The following is a 25407-nucleotide window of genomic DNA, read 5'->3' on the forward strand; positions in this document are numbered from 1 at the left end:
TTTGTGCTCCTCATTCAAGATCAGAACACCATCACACAGTGAAGTTAATCAGTAGCTGAACTGGGATGGTCTATTCCCAATGCTGTATGCTGTAGTGAGTGGATGAAACATGTTAATGACACAGTAACAGCTAAATAGATGAAGAGGGCTCACTGAATGCATCCTCTAAGTAAGTGTGTTATATTTAATGTTAGGGCAAACAGAAGGTATTGGCTAACGCAAGGCCTAAAAATGTGATTGATAACTGTGGCTCCTGGAGCTGCACTTGAGAGGGGTAAGTGGCAGGGTATACAAAATAACACTTGTAAGTGTGGATAGTGCAGCCAAATCAGCTGTCCACAATATTGAAATGCTTAAGTTCTTGCATCACAACATAAAATAAAACAATTTTGTATTCTCTAGGCAAATAAAGCACTTCAAATGATGATTATGTAAAGTGCATCTTGTATGTGTGTAGTGTATCATGTTTATGTGACGGGTATCTGGTCTGAATTGACAACTGTCTAACAGTCTGTGACATGTATATGAAACAATAGCTACGCCCTAGTAATATTTATTGCATAATCTTTATAAACCTTTACAACTGAAATATTGATCAGTTCGAAAAAACACTTAACAATACACCATTCATACTTTAACCATATGTTATTTGTGTGTCATTTCTGGGCACATTCAGTTTAAAAAAAATATATATATATATATATTTTGATTTAAAAAGTTGTTTACGAATCTAAATATCCGAAAATATAACCACCAAAGCATTACCTTCTTCTGAAATGAGTTAGAAATTGAAACATTTTAAAAATAAAGTAGAATGAATTCATGTAATTAAATATGTTACTTTCTCCTCACCATTAAAATATAATCTGTTGGTGAGGCATGGTTTGAAAAACCTCTTTTATTCCCTATTTAGCAATTGACAAAACAATATAATAAGCATAAAACGGCCATTACTTTCTGAAACCAACAGAAAAATCTTAGAACTCTTAGAACTCTTCATGTATCAACACTTCTAATCAAAGTTACAAACTCATGCAATCCTTTGCAAACCGTAAGTAATATCTCACATGGGCGTCCAGAAGATTCTAAAAGTTTCCGATATTGACAACTGCCACACATTTACAAATAATATAAGACTGAAGGAATTAATTTAAAAAAATAAAAAAAATCAAAAAAAAAAAAAAATCACAGGCTTGATTGCCAAAAGTCATTTGCACCAGTTTTCCCTCCCAAGATCCGTGGATATAAAAAGGACCGATCTCCTTCCCATAACACCCATAGTCAAACCTCTGTTAGACCAGTAAACTTTAACATATTCTCCTATTGGGTATAAGTGATCTCATGGACTGTTCAGAATTATTAGAACCAAGAAAACATCTTGTGTGCTTAAGGACAAAATATGTCCATTTTAAAACCTGCCTCAATGTGAGGCAACATCAATCAATCAATCAGGAAACTTGTAGAGTGCGATAATCACTCCTGGTGGTATCTAGGCACTGGTGTGAAGAGGGTCTATTTGAACAGACAGGTCTTGAGTCCGCTCCTGACACTGCTGTCCCATGAGCCAAAAAGAGAGGTAAGACATTTCAAAGAAATTTAAAAAGGGCAGTCCTCACAAATGTCAAGTTGGTGTGATTTATGCCATCCGGTCCCGAGGCAAGCCTATTCCTCACGTTACCACTGACTATTCAAATACCACACTTAGGCCCAGATTTACAAGAATCAGTACCGAGGCATCAGACTTCTTGCATCTTCCCACCTACCACGCCACCCAGCAACACCATGGGTGTGCCGTGTTTACTATATGGCACACCATGGCATACGTTAGGCCAATAGCGTGAACATTTTTGACACTATTGTGGCGCTTTGCTCCACTAGCGTCTAAAATTGGGGCTAGTGGAGCAAAGTGCAGGGAGGCCCATTGATTGCAATGGGTGTGTCCTTTCAATGCCTGCTTGGAACAGGCGTTAAAAATGACGCAAAAAAGACACAATGCCCTAACGCCAATCAATCACAAATCAATCAATCACAAAATTTGTAGAGCGCACTACGTACCCGTTAGGGTTTCAAGGCGCTGAGGGTGGGGGGGGTGGGGGTGGGGGGTGCTGCTACCGGTCGAAGAGCCAGGTCTTAAGAAGTCTCCTGAAGGCGAGTAGGTCCTGGGTCTGTCGTAGGTAGGTCGGGAGGGTGTTCCAGGTCTTGGCGGCGAGGAAGGAGAAGGATCTGCCCCCGGAGGTCTTACGCTGGATGCGGGGAACGATGGCGAGGGCGAGGTTGGCGGAGCGGAGTTGGCGGGAGGGGGTGTAGAAGTTAAGTCTGTTGTTCAGGTAGGCTGGTCCGGCGTTGTGGAGTGCCTTCTGAGCGTGGGTGAGGAGCTTGAAGGTGATCCTCTTGTCCACGGGGAGCCAGTGGAGGTTTCTCAGGTGATGGGAGATGTGGCAGCGGCGGGGTACGTCGAGGACCAGTCAGGCGGATGCGTTTTGGATGCGTTGGAGGCGTCGTATGTTTTTTGCTGGGATGCCTGTGTAGAGTGCGTTGCCGTAGTCTAGCCTGCTGCTGATGAGGGCCTGGGTCACCGTTCTTGTTTCTGTCGGGATCCATTTGTAGATTCTACGGAGCATGCAGAGGGTGTTGTGGCAGGAGGAAGAAACTGCGTTGACCTGTTTGGACATGGAGAGGGAAGAGTCGAGGATGAAGCCCAGGTACGCCAGAACGCCCCCCTTGCATACATTATGCCTGGCCAAGGCCTAAGGGGGCACAAGGGGTCGCAAAGTGACACAATGCATGCATCGTACCTGTTTGTATATATGGCAGGCGATTTTTGCCTCATTGAACCACATTAGCATTTTAAAACATTACGCTAATGTGGCGCAAGGAGGCACAAAGACTTTGTAAATCTGGCCCTTAGTGATCTCATCCCAAGAATGAACATCCTACAATTAGTTTATCAGGTGATATTGTTATTAGAATGAAGTGCATCTATTTACCCTAGTCAACTAACCATGGCGATAGTCCGTGATCTGTGTATTTCCACCGTCACTACCCATGCACTGATACCATTTATACATAAACATACGCATAAAGACATCATGTTTTGTGTTGCAAGGACATTTCATGTCTTATTTTCTCTACTCCACACAAATATATTTTGCAACTTTGATAATTACTTTGTATCCTTACTTTTTCTCGATCAAGCATTCTTTTTTTACCACATGGCATATGGACCACAGACATATAGACGTTTCTCACTGGCATGCTAACATATTCACTGTTCCATCCCAATACATTTGTCAGTCATTCTAATATTTTCAACAAGCTGTCAGCCCCCTCTGCACAGCGTGTGTATCATATGCTTTAAGGTGAACTTTTAGGTGCCCTTTTGATTTTCATTCTTGGCAAAACTGGTGTACACCTCTCTATACTCTGATAACGCATCCCTTCTAAGAAGAAGCTGCTGTGGGAGATGATCACTTTTCCCCCTTGACATTCTAGAACATCTTACCCAATGTCATTATTGAAAGTTTAAAAAAGTATAATCAATAAAAGATCCCAGCTGAAGTGCAATGAAGCTGGATCACACTGGTTGATCCTCGCTCATAATGCAATTTAGAAGTACAACATGCATCTTGGAATGAAAACCTATCAACGCTATTTGCATTATTCTTCATTTCTGATCCATTTAATTTCACTACTTCCAGTAGTTCTCACATGACCACATAATGCATTACAGACATATGTTGTTATGGATTTAAAACACCCCAGAGAAACGTCAGATCAAAGGGACTGACTAAATTAATAGATCTCACCAGACTGTTCAATATCCTTCTTAATTATATAACGTTCACATTAGATGTGCCCATTTGTGGTTGAGCCATAAGGCAGCAGTCTACATTGGCTTCGATGTATGGTACTTCCCGATGCTAAAGCAAGCAAAGAAAAAATGAGATGGGAGAAATAACATTCATGATAGGGCCCAGCAGAAAAGGAACCTTATACATTAGCTTCTAGATTCACTTTCATCTCTTTATTTTTTTATTTTATTTTTTAAATGTGAGAAAAGTGAAAACCCTCACCTTTAAAGTTGGTAAACCTCACTCTTTGTCAAGAATGGCAACATTTCTGGACTTAACCTAATGCACGATTTCACTGCACCTGACCCATTTCCTGCAGCCATAAATGTCTTCCCACTCTCGCTCAATACCTTCCGAGCCCTAACCCCCCCTGGTGCTAGAAGTCACACCCCAGGGCTTCTGGCAGCGAGGTTTTGGATGTACACGGTGCCACTTACTGCGGGTCGTAGACATGGACGTCAATTCACCGAAATGCCGGGGGAGCGAAAGTGACATAACGAGCCCAATCACCTCCACTTTCGCACACACACACACATACTTACGCATACACACAAATTCACACTTGCATGCACTTTCTCTCACACAAAAACACGCTCACTCACAAGCACACACACACAACATACATTTAAAAGCATTTTTACTTACCTCAGCTGTCATAGTAGGGCATTTTTGTGCTACATTTTTATTACACTAACAGTGAAAAATACATTATCATTCACTATTAGTGCAATAAAAATGATAGAAAGCAAAGAAAGTGGAGCTTCAAATGACGTCAATAAGGACGAGCTGCCATTGTGCTCCTGGCACTGAATTCGCCACCTCATAGAACAGGGGTTGCAAAAGCAGTGCCAGGGGTCGCAAAGGGCAGGCCAGAGGTTTCAGCTAGACCCGTGGCAACCCCTAAGTGACGCCCATGATCGTAGAGGAATGTCAAGCTGTGCTTCCGCATCCCTGACTGTCATCAGGAATATTCACACTGACACACACAAGCCCCTTACCACTCCATTTTTCCTCGACTTTGCACTTCACTGATCTTTGGAGAAACTTGTCACAAAGCTGGTGTTTTTGAATTAGTCACACTGTGACTTGCTTGACAAACTTGCAGTATAATGTCCTATTACTAACCGGTAATTCTCATTACTCATGGCCCTGTTGTCCTCGTCTCATTCATCACAAGATGGAGATAATCCTATCCCCCTCAACAGAAAAAGAACACAAGGAATGCTGGGCCCCCTATCCCCTCCCCCTCCCTCTGGGAGTACATAACGAGTACTTACCTAGCATTCCTCCTGTACTACCAAGCCCAAGAATGGAAGGCTGGCAGACAGGGAGGGAAGACGGGGGATGATGAATGGGATGCGGACAACAGGACCAGCAGTAATGAAGATTACTGCTAAGTAATAGGACATTACCCCAGTAACCTCCAGTCCTCACCCCACTCATCACAATATGAAGAATACCCAAGCTTCTAGAACCAGCCTTCCGAAAGACAAGGGGAAACTCAAAAGGAATCACAAAAAGGACACCACACCCAAAATGCAGTTACGCAAAATACAGTGATTAACGTGAAGAAAAAACAGAGGCAATTCAGGAGCAGACAGCCTTCAAAACTCCCAGACCAAAATGAGTGTCATCCCCCCAATACATTCAGTAAATGATAGTGCCTGACAAATGTGTTAGAGGAAGCTCAGGTATCTGCTTGGCGAATCTCAAATGGAAACCCTTGCAGCTCTGCCCAGGAGGCTGCCACCCCCTCCCCCTCTCCCTCCGGTGGATCTGCCCTGAACCCTAGATGTGGGCGGGACCCCAGCCACAGAATAAGATAAATCAATTGTCTGTTTGGTCCACCTGCTGATGGACAAGAGATAGGCCTTCTCACCCCTTGAGGAAGGTCCAAAAGAAACAAACATAGAATCAGATTTCCAAGAAGAACAGGTGCAGTCTAAGCACAACTGCAACGCCCGTTTCACATCCAGCAAAGACCAAGCAACATCAAACTCCTCCACCTCACCCACCAACAAGGCTGGCAAAACCACCTCCTGAGAACTGTGGAATTGGGAAGGAACTTTTTGAACAAAGGACGAATCCAGAAGCAACACTACCCCATCCTCCGTAAAGGAGAGGCAGGGCTCTCGGACCATGAGAGCTCCCAGCTCACTACTGTGTCTGGCAGAGGTCACAGTTGTTAAAAACACCACCGTGAATGTGACAAATGTAATGTCAGAAACCTCTAGAGGTTCAAAAAGCACAGAAACCAAAGTCTTCAGAGCCAAAAGCCAGACAAGCCAAAGAGAAACCATGAAGCAAACAAGCCACAAAGTCATCCACATCCTACAGTTTCCCCCAAGGAGAATGGAATGCCTTAATGGACACCCACTGTGTACGCAAAGTGGACACCACCAAGCACTTTTCAAAACCCTCCCACAAAATCTGCAGGACTGTTGGCAGGGAACAATCAGAGGAGACACCCCCACAGGCTCACACCACCCTTGAAAATTACACCAATGGCAATTATAAGACTTAAGAGTGGTCGGCTTTCTAGAACGCTGAACTGCCACCGCTAAATGCAGGAGCAGACCCTTGCATTGCAGCCCCCTCCACTCAACATCCACACCGACAGGCGCAGCCATCAGAGATCTAGAGATGGAAGTGTTCGGAGAGGACGGGGGAGCAAGGAATCGACCAAGCACCTTGGATCGCCATCAATTTAAGAGTGGAAAACCACAAACTCCAGGGCCAAAAAGGGACCACCAGTATTACCACCCGGGACCTGGCACCCCTAGCAATCAAGTTAGAAACTGGGCAATCAAAGTCACCAGAGGAAAGGCATGCAACAGGTGATCCAGACAGGGAATGGTCAGAGCATCCACCCCCCAAACCCGCACCAGACTGGACCGGACACAGAACCTGGAACCTGAGCTTTTTACCGGGAAGGAAATAGATCCTGGTAGGGAACATCAAACTTCCTGAACACCTGATGAAGCACGGCCTTTGAGAAAGAGAGAAAGAGCTCCTGAGAGGGAGGAAACAAGCAAATGAGGGCATCTGCGATCCCATTGTCTACCACCCCAGACGTGCACTGTCCATAGGTACAGAAGATGCAACTTTCCCTCACCCACATTAAAATAAAGTTAGCGTCACCGCATTGAGGGACCTTGAATGAATACTCGCCTGGTTGTTGAGGAATGCCACCGTCACCTAGTTGTCTGACCTCACCACCAGATTGTGACCGTCCAGAAGATGCTGGAATCCCATGACAGCCCGGAAAACAGCCAATTGGAGGACCGCCACCCTTCCTGAAGAGACCAGCGAACTTGAAGTGAATGCTCCCCCAGAGTTGCCCCCAACCCAAGGAACTGGCATCCAGTGGAGAGAACCAATGGAGGGTCTGGCTGCAAAGTTACCCCCTCAACAGATTGTCCTGCAGTGCCCACTGCAGTAAGTCCCCCAATATTGCAGGGGACACTCAAACCAACCATTCGAAGTCCCTAGAGCAGCTGTCCCAAAAGGACCGTGAATGTAGCCAGAAAGGACGGCGGTGAAATCGGGCCCAAGCCACTGTGAACACCACTAGGCCATGAAGACCAGAAGATGATCAAGGAGCAGACAGAATCTGCAGATTTGGACATCAAGTGTTGGGCTAGGGACCCTAATGCTACTGCTCAGGGAGGAGGCAGGAACACCCTGTGGAGATCTGTGCTGATTCTCGCCCTGATAAAAGTCAGATCCTGAGATGGCATCAACTGACATTTGTCCCAATTGACCAGGAACCCATGTCCCTGAAGAGCAGCACACACCGTCTGGAGGTCCCAAAGAATGCAGTCCAGTGATGGCGCATGAAGGAGACAGCCGTCCAGATAAGTGTAGAGGTTGCACCCTGAAGATAAAGGGAGGCAACTAGAAGCACCACCAATTTGGTGAATGCTCATGGAGCAGACTGCAGACTAAACAGCAGAACCATCAACTGATAATGGGCTCCCCGGTGGCAGAACCTCAGGAACTGCTGTGAGGACGGCTAAATTCGCACATGATAATAAGCATCCTGAAGATCCAGAGTGCCCATGAAATGCCCCTACACCACAAGAGGTATTATTTGCCTCAAAGTCTCCATTTTGAAAGGCAGATGGCAGACAAACTAGGTCAGCGCCTTCAAGTCCAACATCAAACAAAAGTCCCCTGTTGACTTCGGCACCAGGAAAGTAAGGGTGTAAACCCCTGACTTCTCTCCGCAGGGGGAACCTCCCAAATGGCCTGCTTCTGCACAAGGGAAAGAATTTCCTGACAAAGGGTATCCTCTTTTGCCAGGTTGGAAGGCCATGGAATTGAACGCACCCCACGGGATGGAGGAATCTCCCCAAACTCGATCTTGTAACCATGCTGAACAATGTTCAACACCCAGGCATCTGAAGTAGACTGCTGCCAGGCCTGGAACAAAACTCAAAGACGACCCCCCCCCCCCCCCCCCCCCCCCCCCCACCACCGCTGAGCCTTGTTCCACCATATAGTCAGGAACGAGGCTTGGCAAGGGGAGACTTGGGCTTCTGCTCCTTACACTGACGAGCTGGAAACCGTCCAGAGATCTCACAAACTGCCTCCTTGGGGGCTGGCACAATGGGTACTTCTGTTTGGAGAAAGGCAGGTCACCAGTACCTGACTTCGGGGAAGAAGAATTCTTTTTCTCCTTAAAATGTTTGTGGAGTTTATTCTCCAGTTCAGCCCCAAACAGCACCAATCCCTAGAAGGGCAACCGCAGCACTGAAAACTTCTGGGTAGCATCCGTCTTCCAGTCCCTCAAAACCAGTTTCTGACTGGCAGCAACACAGGCACCCTCGGCAGGAGCAGTGGCCCATTCAACATCAAAGACACCAGACAAACACTCCACCTGAAGTTCAATAAGATCCAGAACCCCAGAACAGTTTGAAGACTCATCCAATGCCCTATACAGAGTCTTGAGATCCAAATAAGGGACTGTGCAATATAAGTACCATAGATACCACCATACCAGCAAAAAGAGCCAGATATACCAGAGTACACCTTTTTGAGGGATACATTCATCTTCTTGTCAACAGGATCCCAGAGTACTGCATCCTCAGCCAAATAAGTGTAACCCACCAAACTGCCCACAAAGGAATTGACCTGGATAGAGCCAGGGAAATCTCTTTGCATGTCACGCAATGGACAGAGTTTGGCCAAAAAATGGGGCATCAAAATTTTATCCAGACCCCTCCACTCCATGTGAAGGATGCACAGGCATATCCACAGAAGTAGAACTCTGGAATTGGCTCAGAAAAGAGAAATACAAAGATTCTGGAACTTTATCCTCCTGAAAGCCTATGTTAGACTTGGCATGGCAAACCAGATCAGGCACCAGGTCCCAAGCAACATGAACAGGGGAGGAAGAAGATGAAGACGCCTCCAAATGTCTTCTCTTAAGAGTGTATTTCCCCATTGTACAGGCAACAGCAAGCAGGACAGTCCAGAAACACCACACAATACAGGCCAGAGTATAGAATAGAAAAATCCGGCAAGTGGTACTCCCACCCCTTCCCCGGGGCCCTCGCATTTTAAGCAGTTGTGAAAGACATCAGGAACAGGGATACCAAGCCGGAGAGGAGCAGTGCATCTTCCGCACATGCTCAGTGGCCACTGAGTCCAAAACAGGAAGTCAGGCAATCCAAACACAACCTGCTTCCTGCGCACCTCATCAAGCAGCCCGGGTTCCCAGGGAGACACATGCGCATCCAAAAACCCCAGAAGCGGAGGGAGGGGGGGAGGAACGACAGGGCAGAAATCGGCCCAACCAAGGGGGAAGCGTGAGACCAACAGCCAACCTCCACACCCCACCGGAGGCCCAGCCCCACCGGAACGGGCAGCAACCCCAGCCAAACAGGAACAGCCCCTCCACTCCTCAGATCATTCTGCTGCATGACAGAAAAAGAACAGGAGGAAGGCGGGGTAAATACTCGTTATGTACTCCCAGAGGGAGGGGGAGGGGATAAGCGACCCAGCGTTCCTTGTCAGCGCAGTCCCAACCCTCCTGGGACCTCCGAGCTGAAGGTAAGTGTGTGTGTTTTTTAAATCAATGTTTGGTGCGTGCGTGTATGTTTGAATGTTGATGAGTGTTGTGAATGGATGTGTGTGCGTGCATGTGTGAATGAATGAGTGTGCTTCCCGCCCCCCTCCCTCCTAAAATTACCGGCCGCCACTGTTCCTTGTGTTCTTTTTCGGAGATAGGATTATCTCCACATTGTGATGAATGGGATGAGGACTGGAGGGACCTGGGGGTAATATTCTATACCTGCAACTTCCAATATATTATCACTTCCAAGAATAAGCTCTTGTGAGAAGAGAGCACTTTTATCCTCTCTGTGGTACAGCGAGTTTCTTCACTGGATGTTCGATGTTTATTCTCTAATCAATAAAAGATGCTCGTAGAAGCGGAATGAATGTAGTTTGCCCGGTGTGATCCTTCTTCGGTCTCCATTTCATTCTATAAAATTAGCAGGAGTGCAAAATTTGTGTTTATACTAAAACAAGAAATGTATAGTATTTTATTGAGAGAAATCAGACTCTACAATTTATAACACCTTGGAAAAGTAAATCTGGAAGCTCTGGCAGACATTAAATGGCCCTCATGCACACGACTAATTAGATCCCTAAGCAAAAAGGTATTTGCTGGGTTTTGCATATTGCTTTCAATGTAAGTAATTGAATAATAATTAAATATTTGTTTACTTATAAGGAATAGTGCTTGTGTTAGCGGCTAAAAAAAAAAAAATGAAATTACACGCATTTATTTTAATGATTAATTTAATGTAAGTTATAAAATAAATTAAAAAGATTAAGCTTTCATTTATAAAATAAAAATAATAAAATGTAAGAATACATAATTATTTAACATTGGTAGGGAGCAGGGTTGGGATTACAGATCAACGTTTGTTGTAAGATAGAGATCATAACCAATGATGGCCTGTGGCCAATGGTAATTTTAATGTTCATTATTGAAGGACAAGAATTACACATTGGACATCAAGTTAAAAGAAATAAAGTATGAATTCTGAGTACTCAGAAACGAAGGCACCTAGTTCAGCTAGGATAAAATTCAATAAGCTGCCTTAAGAATCTCAGTTCAAGCTATCCCTATGCCCTTGAATATGTAGTATTCTTTAGAACTCAGTAATCAACTACAAGCGTTCTTTAAACATAGTAAAGAAAACTGCTACTGACTACTGCTGAAGTCACGTAAGCTATCGGAATCCAGAAGTGATTATACCATGCAGTCGGTTTCACGCTAAACTGCGGACATATTCAGATTTCTTTACCAATCCTGAATATGAAGAAACTCTTCCTGCTCCCCCTAGAACGCTCCACAAAATCATTACTGAATTCCAATACTGAGTCTACCACAGTTAAAGATAATTCCTCACTAGACAATTATGATACGCATGTGAAACAATGCATTCCTAAGTCACTGTTTTTTCCCATATCTCTCAAGTAAACCTCTCCAACTCATCTTAAACGTTTTCATTATCCAACATTTTTCCACTATTCCATTCCTTTAGCCTCCTGACATACATGGATTTGCAGACCTTGTAAACTCCAGTGGCACATCTCAGTCCCTGCAAAGGCCTCACAGCCAGGCATCCTCCATGACATTGTCCTTTGTCTGTTGAGACCCACCTTCGTCAGGAATCCTCAAAAGCTGGACTGGTTCTCAGCTTTGTGAGGAGATGTCAAATAATGATATGCTCAACTTTTCATAAAAGCGGTCATCCTTGACCAATCTACAATCACACCCACACTGTTTACCACCTTTTTCAGTCGAGTCCAGGTCATCATCAGAATCTTTAACCTCTTCTGCTACAGCTATGCTGGGGACATCCAGAAGCAACCTGAAGCTCAGAGCTTCGAAACGGAGATCCTCAGCTAAGGAAAATAGTTTACTATTCATCTCTGCACTCCGAATCACATGCAGCTTCAAAAAGCACCCTGCCATTTCGAGCACAGTAAGCAATGTTAGCGGGATCACGGACTTTGATTTCTTCGTGAAGTATACCAGGTAAACAAATCCTCCTTCTATTTCCTGAGGATTTTGAGATGCAAATTCCCCTACCTGCTGTAGTGCCTACTTACTGGCAATTTACATCACTGTTAATGGTACTTGCCTTTATACAAGGCATAACTTCTGAGGTGAGACCTACCTCACTGAGATGAAAAATATAGGAAAGAATGCTGAAACACAAACCCATGAGTCCTACTTGAGGGCCATAAAAGGGGCTGGGATTCCAACACGCTACAGGAATAAAAAGCCTTATATCAAAGTCTGGACCACCCAAAGTTGAGAGGGTGGTTCGTAATGACTGATATGAGTACAAGTAGGACTGAGAATAATGAAGATTACCCATAGGTAATTGGGACATTACCCCTACGTCCCTTGTACTGGTCCTAGTTTTTATTTATGAGGAATACCAAAGCCAAATTACAGCCTCCAATCAAAAGATAACAACAACAACCAACCACAAAATGTAAACAGATATTTTGAATCCAATTAAAAGTGAACAGAACTAGTAGACACTACACCAAAGTTCTTTCTATCAATTTCTAAGCCATTCATTCTACAATGACATACAACGTTAACTGAAGATGAGGTTGCAGGTCGAAATACATTTGCAGTAGGCACTCCCTGAACTTCAGCCCATGACACGACTTCTAGTAGATCGTCTTTGCAGGAAGAAGACATTTTGCTAAAGAATAAGCCAAGGCTATAGTGGATTTTATCCACCTGCTGATAATAAAGGTGGACTCGTTGTTGCCCCGATTTGCTGCACCAAACATCATTAAAAGGTGATGTGTCAAACGAAAGGTCCTATCCAATATAAATTAGAATGGATTTCTTAAGTTAGTGAATGCCATCAATTCTCCTCCAGGTAGAAAGGGGAAGAAAGAAACCTGGAAGAAGAATATCCTAACCTGCAATTGTCACCGAAACTACCTTAGGAGTAAAGGTTGGGTTTGCGCTTTAAAAAAAATAATAATAAAAAAATACAGTCATCCAACGTAGAAAGCAAAGGCGCGTGGCATATAAGCACAACTACTTCTCCCATTCTGCAAGTAGAGATGCTTGCTACATAAAAGGAAACTTTCATTGTGACAAACTTCAAACTTCATATCCACAGTATCTAATTGTTTAAAATGATAAAACTGCAAAACTTCTAAAACTGATAGTTGGTCCTCTTAGTGCGAAGCAAGTGGGGAAGACATTGAGCAAGCAAGAGTGAAATGTTTTATTAACTGGTCACAAACATTTCTCCAACTACCAAATTTTTCCAGGATTCTTGAAAGGGCTCCTATAGCCATCCATTGAGCTCTCAAAGTAGGGTTAATACATTTTTATGAAACCTCTCTCACAAAAATTGCAAGGCACGAGCTCACTAACTAAAGAGGAAAGGTATTATCAGCTCACAACTCCTGAAAAGAACCCCAATGTGGGAATATGATGTAAGAGTCGACACCAAAGCCACCCAGTTCCCAGACCAAACTGAACACGTGCACCGTTGACACCCACTCCAAGACGGCAGGAGGGAGTGACATGGATGATAATGAACAGGAAAGCATTCATGTAGTGTATGCGTACGAATAGCAATATTCTTTGGCCCACACCTCCCCTAAATGCGACGTAAAAAACCAGCACCATGCAATCACTGCACTGATCGACACAGGGGCCTTTATCAATATCATGGCTGCCAGCCTTTACCAAGAACTGACTACCGCACCCAAGTCGGGCCCCACAAAATTCAAGGTCTATGCATTTGGCAACAATAAACCTTTAAGACTCTCAGGGCTTTTCCACACAAACACTGACCACCATAACAAGAGCCAAAGTACATGTATCACATGAAGGCAGTGGTTTTCTGATAAGTTGCCAAACAGCCCAAGAACTCGATTAAGTACGTTTCACATTCAGCGTCCATAACCACATGACTGACAGTCTCATCTGTTCAAAGGCATCGGATGCCTAAAAGGCCATCCTATCAGACATCACATTGACAAGTCGATCAAGCTTGTGGCCCTCCACCACTGATGTGTGGCGCTGCAGCTCTGCTCCAAGGTGGAGCAAGAACTCCAATACCTCGAAGACCCAGGCATAATTCAGTCACCGGCCATACCCCACTGGTCTCCTTGAATTTGGTCACTAGGAAGCCCAAGCAGCCAGATGCAATGCAGATCTCCATCGACATGAGGGTGCCAAATGTGGCCATCAAGTGAGAACGCCACCTAATGCCCTCTATAGATAACATAACGGAGTTGGCAGGGTCGCAGTGGTTTTCTAAGATGGACCAGAGGTCAAGATGCCATTAGATTCCTCTCCATCCAGACTCCTGATCCATAACAACTTTCTCGACCCACGTTGGCCGCCGGCTGAACACTGGGCTGAATTTTGGCATCTTGAGTGTTGCAGACATCTTTCAGACAGTCCAAACTGGCAGTGAACGCAAGTTCCATAGGATTGGGGGCTGTGCTGTCACAGCTTCAGAGCTATGAAAAAAGGGCTCTCATAGCTTATGCCAGCTGGACCCGGACACCCACAGAGCAGCGGAACTCACAAATGAGGAGGATATCCTGATCCACTGAGGGTGCAGCCATTTCTATGTGTACTTCTGTGGCCATCCTTTTGTTGTCTATACGGACCACAAGCTATTGATCTCACTCTTTAAGGCATCCTGCAGCGTAAATAATTAAACTTCACTGTTGTGTTCAGACCGGGCACCCAAAACCCAGCAGACTTCATGTCATGACACTCCAGGCCAGCCACCCCAACAGAAACCAGGGAAGTACAAGACACCAAAGAATACGTTCTTCTAGTGGTGGAGAGGTCCAAGCCATTACCCGTGTCCCTGGTGGACATAGTGTCAGCCACTGAGCAAGATGACTGCCTACAACTAGCAATCACTGCAGTGCGGGACAATAACTGGAAGGCACAGCACAACCACTCTGCCCGAAGGACCAAGGGTGCCAAATTAACGCTACAAACCATATACCAAGTAAGACAAGAACTCTCCGTAACCGCAGAGACCTGCTTGATGCAAGGTCAATGTTAATTTTACCTAGCAGCCTTTCAGCACAGTTGATCCAGTTAGCTCATGTGGCGCACCAGGGAATTGTGAAAACAAAGAGCAGAATCTGCAGCAATGTATGGATCCCTGCGCTGGATCAGAGTGTAGAAGTGACAGTGAGAGACTGCGCTGCATGCCAAACAAGCAATCCCCCTGAACGACACTCCCCACCCCCATTATCACAGAAGATAAACCCACTGCCCCGTGGCAGCAGATGAGCTCTTATTTTGGAAGCCTCCCCAATGGCACACACGTTTGTCATGATAGATTACTTCTCCCGCAATCTAGAAATGGAAATTGTGGGCTCCACCTCTGCATGTAAGGTGATGCCAAAGGTGGAAAAGATAATGGCTACTCACAGACTGAGAGGAGAACTTCACACAGACAATGAGCCCTCATTCAACAGTCATAAGTAGGCCGAATATCTTCAGAACTGCTACACAAAACAAAAGCACATTGCCCCAAAATGGCCTCAGGCCAACAGAGAGGTAGAAAGGTTTGTACAAATTGTAACAAAAGTCATCAGGATAACGACAGCAGAAGGCAGAAATATGGAGAGTGCCATCTACTAATTTCTGCTGGAGTACCGGGTGACCCCACAATCTTCCACCAGGATAGCTCCCAGCAAGCTATGCCTAGGATTAACGATTAATGACAATTCCTTATCACCCCGTGTGGGCCAAGCACCAAAACCCCCACTATCAATTTGATGCTTGGCAAGCCAGCAACAATGAATATGCCTCCAGGAGAAGATGGGCAAGGCAGCCATCTCATGCTGGTGCAGGATCAACACCCGGGTGGGAAACTCCATTTGCCTTTCGAACCATCTCTTTCGAATAGTCACAACTTTGAAGGGGACAAATGTCACTGCCAGCAGAGGGACTGAAACTGTCATTCAGAACATTTCCATTTCAGGATCGCGCAAGGACTCTGGGCTGTGTCCTGCCTGATCGGATCCTCGGGAGGGAAGCCAGGAAGAGGAGGTTGGCTAACCTTTTGACATGACCACCGTGTATCAGGGTAGAGCCAGCAGCCCGAGCCCTTCCTTTTCTGAGGTTGTTCTGCCCTCATCACCAAGCACCTAGCCCCCAGTCGTGGTCACATCCTCAAACCGCACTACATCCCCGTTTAACCCAACGAGGAGGTGCAGAGCATTACCACCACCGGGCCCATCCGGCCCCATCAAAGTAATTTAGAGGCTGTGTATTGGGCTAGTGACTACCCTCTAGTCTTGCCTCTGTGGTCTGAACCGATATTAAGTGTGTAATGTTGGTTAAGTTTTGGAAAATGTTTAAGTGAACGGTACTCCTAAATTAAGGAGGGGTGTAGTATTGTGGGCTGCGAGGGCCCATCTATTTGATTCATGCCACCAAGGGGGGTATTCATGGTTGTTTGTTTAGGTATACTTTTAGCATGCCCCACGGGCATTCAGACGTTAGTAAAGTTTGGCGTACTTCCGTGTGGGGGGCTAATAAAGAGGGTGGTGGCACCACAGGCATGGTGAGTTGATCAACAAAACTACTGGTTGATGGATAATGGTAGTCAGATACTGCCCTGAGGCTGGAATAAACACCTTCAGATTGTACTACCTACTGCACGAGTCACAATAGTGGAAGTCCTGTGCATCTATCTTTTGAAGGTGATTATTCCAGCCTTGTAGCGGCATCTGGTTACCGTTATCCATCGTTATACTAGTTGCTACCATTATTTTGTTGTGCTGATGATGACCGTGGTAAATCATTCTCTATTGGGTCGAAACGTCAAGAAATGAACTAGTGGACTGATATGATTTACTATGGTGTACACCCTGTACTTTTATTTTGAATCGTGCTGAGAATCTTTAACTTCATCAGCACCTAGTGACAAGTGTACATATATGTTGTATATATTTTTGTACAGCACCAAAGCACAACCTTTCACAGATGGCACATTCACTTTCACCTTGTCATTTTGGAGCATCTGTAATGTGATATAATATATTGAATTAAACTAACTGTATGATTCCATCCTAATGTTTCTGGATCATAATAATTGGCATAGGAAGTTTAGGCTTAAAACCTCTCCCAAAGGAAACCACTGTCTTGTTCTTACACCAAACTCCTCTCAGGCAGATGCAATTACTAAGTACTCAATATTGATCCCACTAAACAAATCAAATTAGAAATAAGAAATCTAGTGGAGGAAACACATTGTTACAAAATAAATGTGAATTCCTGGTAGTAGATAACCGGAAAGTACCATACTTTCATACATTACCAAAGATACATAAGCAATGAGACCATCCACCTTTGTGGCCAATTGTATCAGGAATACGTTTGATACTGCAACTTTAATCCATCTTTGTTGAATGGCTCCTGAGACCCCTAGTAACCCATATGCCCTCCAATACAAAAGACACTAGGCATTTACTGAACACCCTGAAGGGCATTCCTTTCAACCCCAACTCAGAGATGGTGATGTTATTGATCTGAGGGCTCCTTTCACTAGTATACCACAAGATGCATTACAGCTATCTTGAAGTGGATTTAGACAAAAGGATTAATTGGAAAGGCCACATTTCACAGGTAGATAAGGAGGTGGGGCAATCTTTCCAACAAATAAATGCTTCCATAACTAAGTTAGTACCACTAATTGCATATGGATCGTTGGCCACAGAAGAACAGACAGTTCACAATCTTGACAAACTAAACTTTAGAGCTTCGACACCCGATTGCAGATTGTGCCTTGAACTTGGTCTCCCATCTTTAATAGCAGCTATTAATAGCAGTCTTATTAACTACATTTTTGGTTGTAACCTATCATACGAAATTATATTAATAACTTTTGATCATAATCTAATTTTAAGGGATTGGGTAAATCAAAGTCCATGATTATTCAACAAACAAACAGTTTGTTAATAATCTATAAATTAACAACAATCCTAGACCTCTGCAAAAGGCATGAGCTAGGATGTAAATTGTTAATTAAAAAGACAACACTTTCTATCCAACTGTGAGAAACCATCCGGGTTTAAAAACACTGAATATCTACAATATACACACAGTATGAAAAATCAGAAGTATTTGGACTCCACTATGAACGCACAAACAAACAAAAAGGTTCAAACTTTTGCAAATTCCTCACTTCAATTTGAAGAATCATGCAGCCATAGTAAAACATTATTTCAAATAAACTAAGCTAAATTCAATATTATTGTTAAATAATGTAGCACTTAAAGAGGTATATCACAGGAATCATACCATTTCAATCTTGATAACTTTTAGAAATTGTTTTTATTGTACAAGGTTTTTAAGTCAATTAAAATTACTCAACTATAGCTGCTAAAATGGATAAGTGGGTTAATGCTCTTTCTGTACAATCTGAAGGACACTTGTTAAAATCACAGCCGGTTGGTTTGACCTCTCAGCCTTACACGGGTGATAAAGTCTACCAAGTTTGTTGGGCCCAATAAGTGCTGGTAACAACCTTGTGCACTTCACAGGGACTCTGGAGAGGCAGTGGTGTAGCAAGGACACCACAGATCCTAATGAAAATTAGGAAATTGGGCCCAACCCCCTGCTTTTGTAGTAAAAAAGCAGCCCTTAATTGGAGTGACCTGTGTCCCTTGCACTCATGGTCCCTGTGCAACTTCACTTGCTGCACCATAGATAGCCATGTCACTGCGGAGGGGCTGTTGGGTGATATAACTGTGGAAAGCAGAAGCCGCTCAGGTGGGCTGGCCTAGCCTGAAGGATGTGATTCCTTGTCTGTATATCAGTCTGGAGAGGCAGTGGCTGCGGGTAAGACCTCTGGCTCATGCAGACTAGCTATGCCAGCCTCTCTCTCTCTTCTAGCCATGTGTCCAAGAAGTGCCTGCCACCAATGGCAAAAGTGTCAATCTCTACAACATTCCTCTCCAGCTACAAGCTGACATCATTCATCACAAGCACATAATGGACTGGAAAGTGATACTCTTGCACAGTTTGTAGTTGCTATGCACCCTCCATGCCGGCCTTACTCTGGATCTACAAAGCACGGGGATCTATCCAATGCCCCTTCTCCTGTAGTACATCTGAAATGTGCCACACTCACAGAGCCTGCTTTGTTCCCTGCTATAATGTTCCTGCATGGTTGCGCTGAGGCGTTTTCTAGGGGTTCCAGTGCAACCTACACCAGTGCTGCTGTAAATGTTTCTCCAGCACCCTCTGGCCCAAAGAGCAGGTCCCCCCGCAATAGCAGTGGTAATACATACATCATTTGTTCCTTGTGACTGTGAACACCCTGTTAATCTACGTAAGCCCTATTGACTGCTCCAATTATCGCCCCCTTGACTGCAGGTGCCAGCAGTTCTTTAATTTGGGCCATTTCTCTCGAGGTCTGGGGGTGCTGTCCCTATGACCCACATATAACCACATTAGTTATGCCAGATGGAGCAGTATTCGACGGTGGGATACCACTTCTCCCGATCCGATGATGCCAGATGCTCATGCAGTGGACTGTCCACGTCTGATTTCACTGTCCAGCTGTAAAATACTGTGCAGCTCGATCTGCAAATCCATCAGGACCCCATCCGACGACTCCTGCCTGAGGACCCTGCTTTGGCACAGGGGAGTATGGAAGACTCCCCACCTGCCAAGCCACAGCCTCCCATGCCCCTGATGCCCCAACCCATCTGCACCGCAGAGCCCCCTCTCTTCCATTTACCACTTGTTTATAGCAGCTAGTAAATGGAAGAGGGTTTATCCCTTGAATAATAAAAACTCTACATGAGGATCTGGACCTATAAATCTGAGTCCACAAGTCAATCACTGCTCTGGAGCCAAAACTTCGGAATAGTCGCATTTAAGTGTGGGGATACTATCCAGAACTATTTATGCTCACACAGTATCCTTGCACCTAAATCCAGACTACAGTTAGTCAGGGCCTAGCAAGTTTCTCACAACTGGTGGAAAAAGACATCTTGAGACCTTTTAACCAGGTCTTTCAGATGTCTTTTTGTGGAGGCAGACAGTTGTGGGTTTATAAATATGGTAGTTGTGGTGTTGTGAACCTTTGTACACTAGGACCGCTGCGGTTCTACGTTTATGACGTAGTCGTAGTGCACTGTGTGATTGTATTCTGAGGAATAAAGACGTCTCTTACAGAGCCCCGTGTGTGGTTTGTTCATTTGCCTGCTCCCGGGAGGGCACGACAGTAGTGAAGCAATTATCAATGGTGTCTTGTGTTTGCTACAGCAATGCGTGGCGTCTTTATGTACTGTGGTGTGGCTCCTTATTAGGCACTGCTGTTTGTTGGTCACATTTTGATGTTTTTGGGTCCAGAGACGTATAGGCAGCAATAGCACTTCTGGATTCTTCCCTACCCCACCCCTCCATTACTCCAGTCTATCTAACTAACAAACTCACATGTCCGCGGCTCAAATTAATTAATAATAATACTAAAACTGTCCTCATATTTCCCTGTACTAATCCACCACTAATTCCTTTTGGGTTCTGGAGTAGCGTGCTACTCGCTGAAAAGCTCTTCGACGCCTTGTCAGGGGTAGTAAGCGCTATATAAATACTATTACAATACATTACAAATACAATAGGCTGACTGTATCGTTACTTGTGCTGCTCATGTTCATTTTCTGCTGCTGGTGTGTGCTAATTCTCATTGAAATTCATAGGAATCAATAGCACGTCTTCTAGGTGGCATTCATTGTGCCCAGCACGTGTTAATTGTGCATAGTTGCAAGTGTGTAATGTGTTGCCCAAGGTAGACAGACACTGCAGTGCAGTTAGATTTGGAGGGGGTGGTGCGGTGTGTGCCTTCTCAGTTGATAGTGTCTGCCATTGATGTTATGCATTTTATCATGATTCTATATTCGGCTTTCCGGGGTAAGGGTGGGGAGTCAGGGCCGATGATAAGCATGGGCAGCATGGGTAGTTGCCCAGTGCCCTGCACTCAGCCCACCGCCATGGGGCTTCATACCAGTGTTCCCCTACGGTGCAGCACTGTGAGGCCCAGGGGAGTCACGGGGGCGGGGGCACCATTCTCTCCTGGGCTTCATAGCTTCACACCATAGCTGCGAGGTCCCTACGCATTTGGCAGGTTTGGCTTTCAATTAAGGATCCTGTTCTCCTGCGAGGCACTAACTACATGACACCTGTTGTCCTGCATCTTTGTGCCCCCAGCACTTTTAACTGTTAAAAGGACAAGCAACTCTCACTCTTTCAGTCCTATCTAAGCTGTGAAAGAGATGCTCGTCAGTGTTAGGCAGGGAGGCGGTGCCGCACAGGAGGGGTCCTGCACCATGCAGGTTCAGGAGCATCTTCAACAATTGAAATGCAAACCGTCTTGAACGGTCTCATTAAACTGAATGAGTTAATGAAGCCCATTTTTATTATTTATTTTTGTTGTTGCAGTTTTCTATAGTGCAAACTCGACAAGGAGGTATTGGAGTGCCTAACATAAGCACTAGTTACATTACACAAGGACACATTCCTTTTGTAGGTATGGGGTGATTTATATATAGGCAGACAGCTTGCCGTTCTGCCATGGGGGCGTCTGCTGGGGGGGGTGGAGGGGTGGAGGAGTAAGTAACTCTGTCCACGTGACAGAGGAACCGCTCACTTAATTTATAAATGACCACCAAACAGACAGGCAGTCAGTTATAACAGCATTGGTAGGAACCACGTTCATGGTAGTTCCTGGCAATGTAATGCCTATTACTCTGTGCTGCACCAGTCCTGCACAAAAAATAAAATCCAGAGATAGGATTTTATTTATGTAAAAATGAAAATAGATATAATGTTTTCCTCAACCATGGAAGTCTTCTTCCATGGTGGTGGTGGTGGTGGTGGTGGGGGATCATTATAATGTTTTTACTGTTCCTTTCTTCTAGGTTATACCTGGCAGTAAGAAACAGTAAATAAGCATTGGCAAAGCCAATAGTTTTGGCCTATGTTTTTTCTTTCTATCTAACTGGATTCTAAGATATTAGAAAAATGTTATAATAATGTTTATTTTTTATTTAATAAATCGTTAATGGATTATCAAATGTAAAAGAAACAGTATAACATTTTTCCTATATTTGTAATCCAGTTAGACAGAAAGAATAAACAAAGGCAAAACCTATTGGCAGGAAGGCATGCGATGAAGAAGAAAGAAGACAGCGAAGACAGAAGACGGCATGCAGTAGACTGTGATGAAAGAAGACAGCATGCTGGAAAGAAGACAGAAGACGACATGCGAGAAAGAAGACAGGGAAGAAAGAAGACAGAAGGCGGCATGCGGTAAAAAAGAAAAGACTGAAGAAGGAAGACTAAAGACGGCATGCGTGCGTTGAAAAGAAAGAAGACGGCAGGGAAGAAAGAAGGCAAAGAAGATGGCATGCAGAAAAAAAAAAAGAAGACAGCAACAATGAAAGAAAAAAAGAAGATGGCAACAAAGAAAGAAGAGGTCAGCAAAGTGAGAAGAGAGCACCAGAAAGAAAACAGAACAAGGCAACAACAAAAGAAGACAGAAGATGGCAGCAAAGAAAGAAGACAGCATTCAGAAAGAAAAAAGAAAAACGACAAAGAAAAAAAAAGAAGACAAAGAAGAAAAAATATGACAACGATTAAAGAAAAGAGAAGACAACAGCAAAGTAAGAAGACAGCAGCAGAAAGAAAAAAAAGAAGAGGGCAATAAAGAAAGAAGATGGCATGCAGAAAGAAAAAAGAAGATGGTGGCGAAATAAGAAGACAGCATCGGAAAGAAAAAAAGAAGACAGCAATGAAGACGTCAGCGAAGTAAGAAGACAGCATCAGAAAGAAAAAATGAAGATGGCAACAAAGAAAGAAGACAGAACATGGTAGCAAGAAAGAAGACATCAGCAAAGTAAGAAGACAGCATCAGCAAGAAAAAAAAAGGAAGACGGCAACGAATAAAGAAGACGTCAGTGAAGGACGAAGATGGCACACACAAAGAAAAAAGAAGTACCTTCAGCGTCGTAGCCAAAGGAAGGACATTAGCCAGTGTCCAATGGGAAGTGACCAGAAGGAGTACTTGGTCCAGAGGCATCTTGATGGCAAGTTCTGCGAAGAAGATAACAGGAAGTGACTTGCGGGCAAATCAGAAGCACATAAATCAGAGCGACGGAGTAAGCCAACGATAAGTTCAGGTAAGTAATGGGCTTGGTCTAAACCCCTTTTAAGTTTTTTTTTTTATGAACAATAGATTTTGCAAGCAGTGCATGTGGAGGCGAAATCTAAAAATGACTACATGTCTACTCATCTAAATTGAACAGGCAGACATGTAGCCATTTCTTTGATGGTCCTTACTCCCAGATGTTTGGCTACGGCGAAGATAGAGTAGTCTCCGCTGTGACCAAACCAAAGGTCAGTCTACATTTAAAATCAGGCAGCGGACCTTCATGATGGCAGTATGTATACTCAATCGCCGTTGCAATAGAGTGTAGGTACCGTCAGTATATAAATCACCCCCCAAGTGATTTGGCGAGAACCACAGGATGTTTAGCCAACGCCAAGACTCAAACCTGGATCCAGAGTTTCAAAGTCAGCAGATCTGACTGCAGTGCCATATCTGTTCCCCTACTCTACCCATGCTCACTATGTGCCTAGGGAGAAATCACATGGTGTCTATTTCTTAGTTTAAGACTGTTTCAAAGTGATTTCATATTGTCAGATCAGTGGACAAGGCGCAGGGTATTATTTGCCCAGGGTCCAACAGTTGGTTAGGTTGGTAGACCCAATTATGCAGTGCACTACTATTTAGTGCAAAGGCTATATATTTACCACTGTACTGCACTTAGGTGACTAGACCACGTGACAGGGCCCCTCTCTCCTCCCAGGTAATATTCAGTCTATGTTTTTACATCACTTTGACTAGCATTTTTTACATTGAATCAAAATACTCCCAATCTTCCCAAAAAAAGGGAGCAGCAGAGCAATAAGTTCAGAAAAGAGATTGCCCAATAGCACACAATGTGGCCAAATGGGAGCCAGGGAATAAAAGCTGTATTTCCTGGTTCTATATTTCCAACTAGTCCACTAGAACACAGCTGGGGTATCAGTGTTTCTGATAGCTAGGCGAAGGAGCTGCTACCCCCAGGGAATTGTCACTTTGTTATGGGCCCTTTCCACCTTTAGAATACTGTGGACTTCATTCACAAAGGGCCCCCGCACTCATGGCATTCGTGGTGCATGCCCCGCAGACATGGCGAGGGACCTGCACTTAAGGCAGGACTTTCTTACTGCAGTTACCCACTACAGAGGTCCTGCCATGAGTGTGGGGCCAAGGCTGCGGGGCCTCCACCACCAGTGCAGAGGCCCTTTGTGAACTGGCCCCTCTGTTTATTTACATTATAAAGCTGAGATTAGATGTCAAATATCCTAGTTCTATAACTACAACATACCAAGTGGACCATCTCCTGTGGCAGTGTGTTCTTACTAGACAGTATGCATGGTAGATACTAATATTTACCACCGGTGTTTCAGAGCTTAAAATTATTTCATTCTATTTGGATACCAGCATGCATTTTCTCAACTTGCCACTCAAAATTTGCATTAGCAAACAGTCAAGGCTCACTCCAGGAGGTGGTAAAGGGATTAGAACTCAAGATATTACTAAGAGCAGTCACACTCAAATTCAATCACCAGCTGAGTTATCTTTTTAACATGGTCTGCTTTAGAAGAGGGGGGGGGGTTTAGAATGAAATTCCAAAAGGCTGCTATGTGACTCATAGTTTCCCTGCTCCCCAACAAATATCTTCTGATGCCTTTGCACATACAATGTGTCTCCACATGTGCAGTGTGTATTCAAAGGCACAATTTGTCCTGTGAAGTAATAATGGAAAATTGGACACCCTACTTGGCCCTCCCAGCGATGGCTGAGCACCATGGCAGTGCAGCAACATCACATGGGCGTAGCAGCACTAGATCATAGCTGCAAGGCCCAAAGGATGAGACCAACCTTCCCTGGGCTTTGATGATTTGGATCATTGTGGGGTGGTCCAGGGGAGGGTGGCTTGCAGCGCTACACCATTGTTGTGTGGCACATGGAAGAGAGTTCCCCTAGTCTGGGTCTCCTCTCCTGGGCTCTGTAGCACTAAACCATGGTTTTGAGGCTTAGGGGAGTGGAAGACCCTGCCCCTATACCTCGTAGCCATGGTGTAGCATTACAAGGCCTTGGAGGGCCCCTCTCCCCTGGGACTCATAACCATGTTTCGGTGCTGCGAGGCCCAAGGGTAGTGGGCTGCCTCCAATAATCCTCTCAGCACTTCACCACAACTGAGAGGCCTGGGATGGGGGGGGAATCACCTGGACCTCGTCCCCAGGCCAAATGAAATTTTCTCACAAGTGCTTGCTGTACCATGGCTCTATCCAGTTCAGGAGAACATCCATCAGCAGTCCAGCAGGTGCAGTGGCATTGGGACCCAGAATACTAAGAGCCCAATGTTCCTAAATGATGGCTTTAGT

The 25407-nt window shown here is 44.6% G+C and overlaps 1 long non-coding RNA gene across 1 annotated transcript in view; it reads right to left on the reverse strand.

Moving 5' to 3' along the window:
* LOC138283499 (uncharacterized) overlaps window positions 1-25407 on the reverse strand; it is a 32136-nt gene that overhangs the window by 2880 nt on the left and 3849 nt on the right. Inside the window, exon 2 of the long non-coding RNA XR_011201276.1 lies at window positions 22910-23004. This is a non-coding gene — a long non-coding RNA (uncharacterized lncRNA). The remainder of the gene's footprint in view (window positions 1-22909; window positions 23005-25407) is intronic.

Source organism: Pleurodeles waltl, chromosome 3_1, assembly GCF_031143425.1.
Source record: "Pleurodeles waltl isolate 20211129_DDA chromosome 3_1, aPleWal1.hap1.20221129, whole genome shotgun sequence".
Lineage (NCBI taxonomy): Eukaryota > Metazoa > Chordata > Amphibia > Caudata > Salamandridae > Pleurodeles > Pleurodeles waltl.